The sequence below is a fragment of the Coloeus monedula genome (assembly GCF_965178545.1).
Source record: "Coloeus monedula genome assembly, chromosome: 1".
Lineage (NCBI taxonomy): Eukaryota > Metazoa > Chordata > Aves > Passeriformes > Corvidae > Coloeus > Coloeus monedula.
This window is the reverse complement of record NC_138781.1, coordinates 133,666,651-133,673,422: the sequence shown is the minus strand read 5'-3', so window position 1 is coordinate 133,673,422 and position 6,772 is coordinate 133,666,651.

The following is a 6,772-nucleotide window of genomic DNA, read 5'->3' as shown; positions in this document are numbered from 1 at the left end:
CAAACTACGATATGTTTCAATATTTCACAGCATTCATTATAAGACATGGCAACAACTTTTCAGTTCTGTCTAGGTGCTAGCACTTTAATAGCTTTATGGCTTTTCCAATTTTCTTGTATCTTGGATGATTTATATCCTCCAAATGCTTCAGCATTATGAACCTATGAGCAACCACATAAAGCAAGTGGTGGCTTACTCTACTTTCAGTTTTCAGTTCGTAGGTGTCCCTTAGACACACTAGGTGGTTTCCCAAAACTAATCTTGAGGCAATATTTGCAATATGCAAGTTTTGTGTATCTATTTATGCATATCCCTCTCTGTATTTACCATGTTGGTAGTACCATTAGTCATGCAATCTTAAATTTGATATATAAGAAAGATTTTGTTTCCTAAAGAAAATAATATGCAATGGACTCACCAGGATTAAAAAAACACTGTGTAAATATGTATTTATGCTCTTTGCCATCAAGATGTCACTATACTGAAAAATTATTTGTGCATCTTGTTAGTGTGTACTGTGTTGATTTAATGTATATTTACAGTGTTAAGAATACTGACTTAAACCCCAGGAACATCACTGTGATTCTAAAAGTGGATGTGGAGGCAGCACTGTTGGAGCAGTGCCATGCTTCCCTTGTCATGCCTATTCCAGGTACAGTGTTCCTGGAGCTGTAGTCCTTGTGACACCCCAAACCCTAACCCTAACCCTAATGGCAGCTTGGGAGTGAGGCTGAGGTCCTAAGGTAGATTAAAATTTTGATAAAACTAAAGTTTTTGTTAAATACTGTTTCTAAATGATAGAAATAGTATTTATAGCATGCGGCAGATAAATAGCCGCCTGTGGTTTACTTCTTTGAAATTCTAACTTGTGAGATTTCCCACAGTCCTTTTCATTCTTAAGTGTTGGGTCTGACTCTTCCTTTCACATGAAAATTTTCTGACTATCCTCACTGATAATGAGGTAAGCAAATTCCACAGCAAACAGGATACTTTTTGTGTGTGTAGTATTCATAATGGTTTGATTAGAGTTGTAATGGCTATAATTTTCTTGAATTTAAAATGGAAAAAATGGTTCTGAAAGTGTGAAAGCTATGGCAATGGTCTTAGTTTTCCTTCAGCTTGCAAAATCTAGGAAGGCAGCTGCTGTGTGATCAGTACATCATGATACAGACTTGTAAAATGCTTTGCATTCCTTGTATCTCTGTAAATGATCAAGTAAAATAACAACTAAAATTAAACACACCTTCCAGACTGAGGTGGTATTTGCTTTCTGACATTCTTCCCTGTGGGCAGCATAGGCTGGAAAGAGCTTTTAGATTTCTACTGTAAACGTTGCATTGATGTTGAGAAGAGGATACAAAATACAGAAAGAGGGTGGGTGATTTTTTTCTTTTCCTGTGCATCTCCACCTGAAAACCAGGCCTCTGATACACAGATATACATGCACTCTTTTATATTCATATTTATGTTTTTAAAAAGTCACACTACCTGCATGTCTTTACTAGTGTAATGACTTTTTTTTTCAATTTGTTTCAGTCTTATCCCTCCACCAAAATATTTTAGTGCCTTCATTTTTATGGACATCAAGCACCAAACCTACTTGTATTTTTTTGCAATTCACCAGACTGACTGTGCTTCCACAATGGCAGGAATCTGTTTGTTGTCAATACAGGATGTTCAGATTGAAATAAGCTATGGTTGCATGATGATGACTATATCTCAAACTATACCATACTTTGCTGTTGGATTTAAACATGATGGACCCTGTGACCTATTCAATATTCTGAAAAATTTGGAGAATAGGATTATTTTTTCTCTTGACACTTGATAGTCTCTGAATTTTAGTTCTATCTTTGGAGCTGCATAAAAGACCCTGTTTTAGAAAATGATTTTTCATTCAGTAGTCACAATGCCTTTGTCCCTGCTTTTTATTTTGTGGAGTTTTCAAGCTTTTAAAATAAAAAGATAAGGGATATTTGGTTTACAATAGCCATTTTAAAAGGAATATTTTGCCTGAATATTTTGTACTATCCACATTGCAGGAATGAAAGACTTTGGTAGTAACCTCTTCAATTGTGTTTGTTCTTACTGAAGGAAGTATTTTTTTTTCTGAAATAATACATCAGGTGTTTAGATTCTGTCCGAGATGCTGTTTTGCCTGCTGTCACACTGGCAATGTAATGATACACTTGCTCAGATCTATTAGTAATGAGTGCTACAACCATGGAAACTGATAGCCTTTGAAATCATCTGTGTATTCTACCAGCTTCAACCAACCTTTCCTTGTTAGCATGTGCCACACTCTAGGTGGGCCATTCCTGAACAGCTGAACTCTTTTGGAAGTTGTTACCTGTGGTTTCAGATGTCTGTAGACACAATTTTGTATTAAGAGATCTGCATGAGAGTACTTGTATCCAGCTATTACAACATGTTGACACTACCCAGCTGACTGAATCAAGGAGCAGAGCTGCTGAGAGCTTTTCTAGCAGTTTGGAGGGAAGGAGGGAGGGAGTGCTTGTGATGCATCTGAGTCACCTGGATTTTTATTTCCATGTTGTGCTACTGTTGGTGCCCATGTGGTGATGACACATCAAGAGTGTACCATCAGGATAAACTCTAGTGCTCTTTTGAAGGTAAATGACATTTCCTTTCAGCACCAGGATTTTAACAAAGCCACCCCACACTTGAACCATTTGAATGTTTCTTTGCTATTTTCATTGAGCTTCCTCTTTTCTCCTCTTGCCTGGGGGACCTGAGCAACTTTATGAAGGTCGTCCTCTTCCTAGCCCCCTGCTTTGCATGAACCCAGTGAAGCTTTCTGTGTGGAAGTAATGCAGAGGCAAAAGCTTGGCACAGGAGGAGGGAAAAGAGGGGGTGATTTTGAAAGGTTCTCCTTAGACACAGTAACACTGTGGTACTCTTCTGTACCTTTCTTAACATGTGCTGACTGGGATTCTCTGGGGCCAGGTGCAGCCCAGGTCCATCCTAGGTGCTGAATCCAGCAAATGTGTTTGACCATTTCTTCGCAACAAGGACACCTAGCATGGGATGACTGTCATCCATCTGAAACAGAGAATCTGCATCAGAAGTGCCTGTTAAGAGTAGTTCCTAGCTAATTCCTAAACCATGGAGAATATTTAGGAAAGTAGTGTTTCTCATGAGCCCAAAGAGATTATTTTAATAGAATTCTAACAGAACTGTATTTTGTTGGAAGATGAGTTGTAGGCCTAGGAGCATTCCCTGACACCTCCAACTTTACAAGGACAGGTAGTGTTAGGTATTCAGTGGTCTGCTGTCTTCAGGATTAAATGGCTATGTGCATTTTTTAGGCTGAGTATTTCCTCAAATACTTCAGCTTCCTCCTTCCCCCTACTTCTAGGTTTTAACCTTTATTTTGGTTTTCAGTCTAAAATGCTGATGTTCTTGGTGTTTCCCATAAAATTAGTTCAGCTGAGAGAAAGCTGAAAAATTTTCTTTCAGCAGTGAATTAGAACAATTCTTTTTCCTTTTATTTTCTCTTTTAAAATTTAAACTATTATATCAGATTTGACAAAGCCAGAAGGTCAGGAGAGGTGATTCTGCCCCTCAGCTCCGCTCTGCTGAGACACACCTGGAGTGCTGCATCCAGCTCTGGGGTCCCCAGCACAGTTAAGACATGAATCTGTTGAGGCAAGTCCAGAGGAGGCCACCAAGATGATCAGAGGGATGGAGCACCTCTCCCACAAGGAAAGACAAGGGAATTAGGTTTGTTTAGCCTGAAAAGAGAAGGCTTTGGGGTATTTATAGCCTTCCAGTACCTGAAAGGAGTGTAGAAGAAAGATGGAGAGGGACTTGTTAAAGGGGAATATAGTTACAGGGGAAATGGAATCAAGTGGAAAGAGAGTAGGCTTAGATTAGACATCAGAAAAAAATTCTTTACTGTGAGTGTGGTGAGGCGCTGGGACAGGTTGCCCAGAGAAGTTGTGGATGTCCCATCCCTGAAATTGTTTAAGGCCAGGTTGGATGGGGCTCTGAGCAAGCTGATCTAGTGGAGGTGTCCCTGCCTATGGCAGGGGGGTTGGAACTGGATGATCTTTAAGGTCCCTCCCAACCCAAACCATTCCATGATTCTATGATTCAAGGCACCTCCTAGAGTGTAACAAATCTGCTAGGTCTGTAATTTCTGTTGCCAGAAATACATAATGTGTCGGAGCTCTGTCCTCTAGCTTGAATAGCTAGAATTCTTTCCAAATAGCTGTCAAGCTGTCAGTCATGACAGAGTCATAAAGGAGAACAACATTCATTACTTAACTAAAGACATCAAGGCGAGGTCTAGGTAATCTAGGGGATGCACAGAACCAGGTGGGAAAGTAGGAGTTGGAAATGTTATATGTTTGCATTTGCTTTTTTTTTGTGGTTTGTGTTGGCACTTAAATAAGTGAAAAGTTGGCATGTTTGTTTGACAACACCTATGTGCTTTGAAATCAAATGAAGATACAGCCTATCTGTAAATGAAATGAGGAGTTAAGTCTTGTAAGAACTTAGCATACTTAGTAGCGTAGAGGACTGAATTCATAATAGGAAAAATAGCCCCAGTTTCCAGCTCCAGGTTTGAAAACATTCCAAGGTCAAATTTTGCCTAGATTCTGTGATTCTGATAGTCCAAGCCCAGTAATTTTTTTAGTAAGTGCCATTACTTCTTGTTCATTTAGGAGGAGGTAATTCCTAATAAGTATTCTGTTGAAAGTCTGTGACATTTAGCAACGGTTATGTTTCAAGGAATTTATAGTAAGCCAAAATGAATCAACCTGTTAATCATTTTTTCAGGCATAAACACGTGGCCTTTCTTCCTGTTTGTATAAGCAATTAGCATGTGTCATCTGAGAATAACGTAAGACATATTTTCATCACAAATGTAACAGTTTGTGGTGGGGTAAATTCTAGAAAATATCCTAAAAAAAAAAAGGCCAAAAACCCCAAACCAAAACAAATCAAAAAACCAAACCAGAAATGAAGGTGGAATATTTTAATGAACAATATATATGCAAAACCTGTATTAAGTGAGGACTCTGTTTACAAAGGGTACAACACTCCTACAGATTCAATTCGTCTGAATGCCCATAGGTATTAGCAGGTCATTAATATGACTCTCAAGTGTTTAGAGTGGAGCAGATGGACCTTTTCTGTGGGTGTCTTCCATGAACTCATTGACACTTGGTCAATACAGGAAATGCCTGTAAAGATTTAACTGGCCTGGAGTTACCACAGCTCACCATCATACAGGGTAAAACAACCCAGAACGGCAGAGACTGTATTTGGGATGGGGCAGAAAGATCAGATTTGGAATGCATTTGAAGTGATCTGAAGAATGAAGCTGTTTCTCTGGAGTGCAATTCAGAAAACTGGACACATCAACATGATTCAAATTTTGTTCACAATGGCAAAAATGTAATATTATCATCCTGGATAAAGTGCATGAGAAGATGATACCCCAACAACCACTCCTAACAGTTAACACCATTACATCTTTGGTGTCCTTTAGGCATCCCAATTACATCTCCTGAATCTGCTGAATTTAGAAGTATGTGAGGTAAGTGAAAAACTTTTTATTGTACTCAGACATCAGTGCGAACAGACTCAGAACTTCCATGGTGTAGCAAAACTGTACCAGATTCCACATTTTTCCATTTTAAAATACAGTTTCCTGTTTAATAATTAATTTTTTCACTAAAATGAAGATTTAACACACCACAGCTGCATGCATGATGGCCATTTTATGGCTAAAATCCTTCCAGGAAAATCCTGGAAGAAACTTGCTGGAGTTTACTCTGATCACTGTGTGGGTAACAAGGCCCACTGTCTGTTAGATTGCCTTAATATACTTTTATATTAGAAAGAATAATCTCTCCTCGTTCATAAAAGGCTTGCAGATCTTGTTCCCTTTCCAGTGCAAAGAACTTGGACTGAAGAAGGCAAACTCCCTCAAAAGATTTAGACTGGTTCTTAAAACTGTTTGAGATTCAGGTAATGGTCATCTGGTAGAACTGCATACCACTTTTCTACTGTATTCTTTCAAGTATGTTGTTAGTATTATGTCTCACATGCCACCTTGTGGTCTTCAAGCAAAAAGAGAAATTTTGTATGATTTGGAAAACTGGAAATACATTTCTGTGTAAATATTTTCAATAAGTGAAAAGCTCTACTATGGATTCATATCTCATCAAATTTATTGAAGCCAAATCTACAAAATTTTTATAAAGAGTACCTTTTAAGAGTATCAAATACAAGTTAGTTTAGAACATGACATTCAAACATTGTAGTAGTTGTGCTGCATATGTAGGCAAAATAAAGGAGGAAATATGCAGGATGTGAATTCTTTTCATCTCTAGCATAGAAGCATGGGCAAGGAAACAACTGTGATTTAGTCAGGAGTACTGACTTTCCAGGAACTGTTGTCATGAGAAATTGATTCTGGAAAATCTATCAAGTTGTTACGATGGTAGAAAGATTTTCACTACCTAAAAAAAGAGTTATGTTTTCAAATTAGAAAACACTGCAGTTTTAAAACAATTTAAGAAGTTTGTTTTCCTCTTTTACCTTTCTTAAGTGTCAAAATGGGAAGTTAATCTCATTTCAATTTCAGTTAAGTGAGAATCTCTGAGACAAGCTGAGATTTGGAATTTGAGTCTAACCTGTTTCTGTAAGGCTGGAAGTGTTTAAAGTTCTTGTAGGAAAATACTCAATAATGTTTTGTATGTATTATTTCTTTAGGGTTCAAAGGCTTAAACTTGGG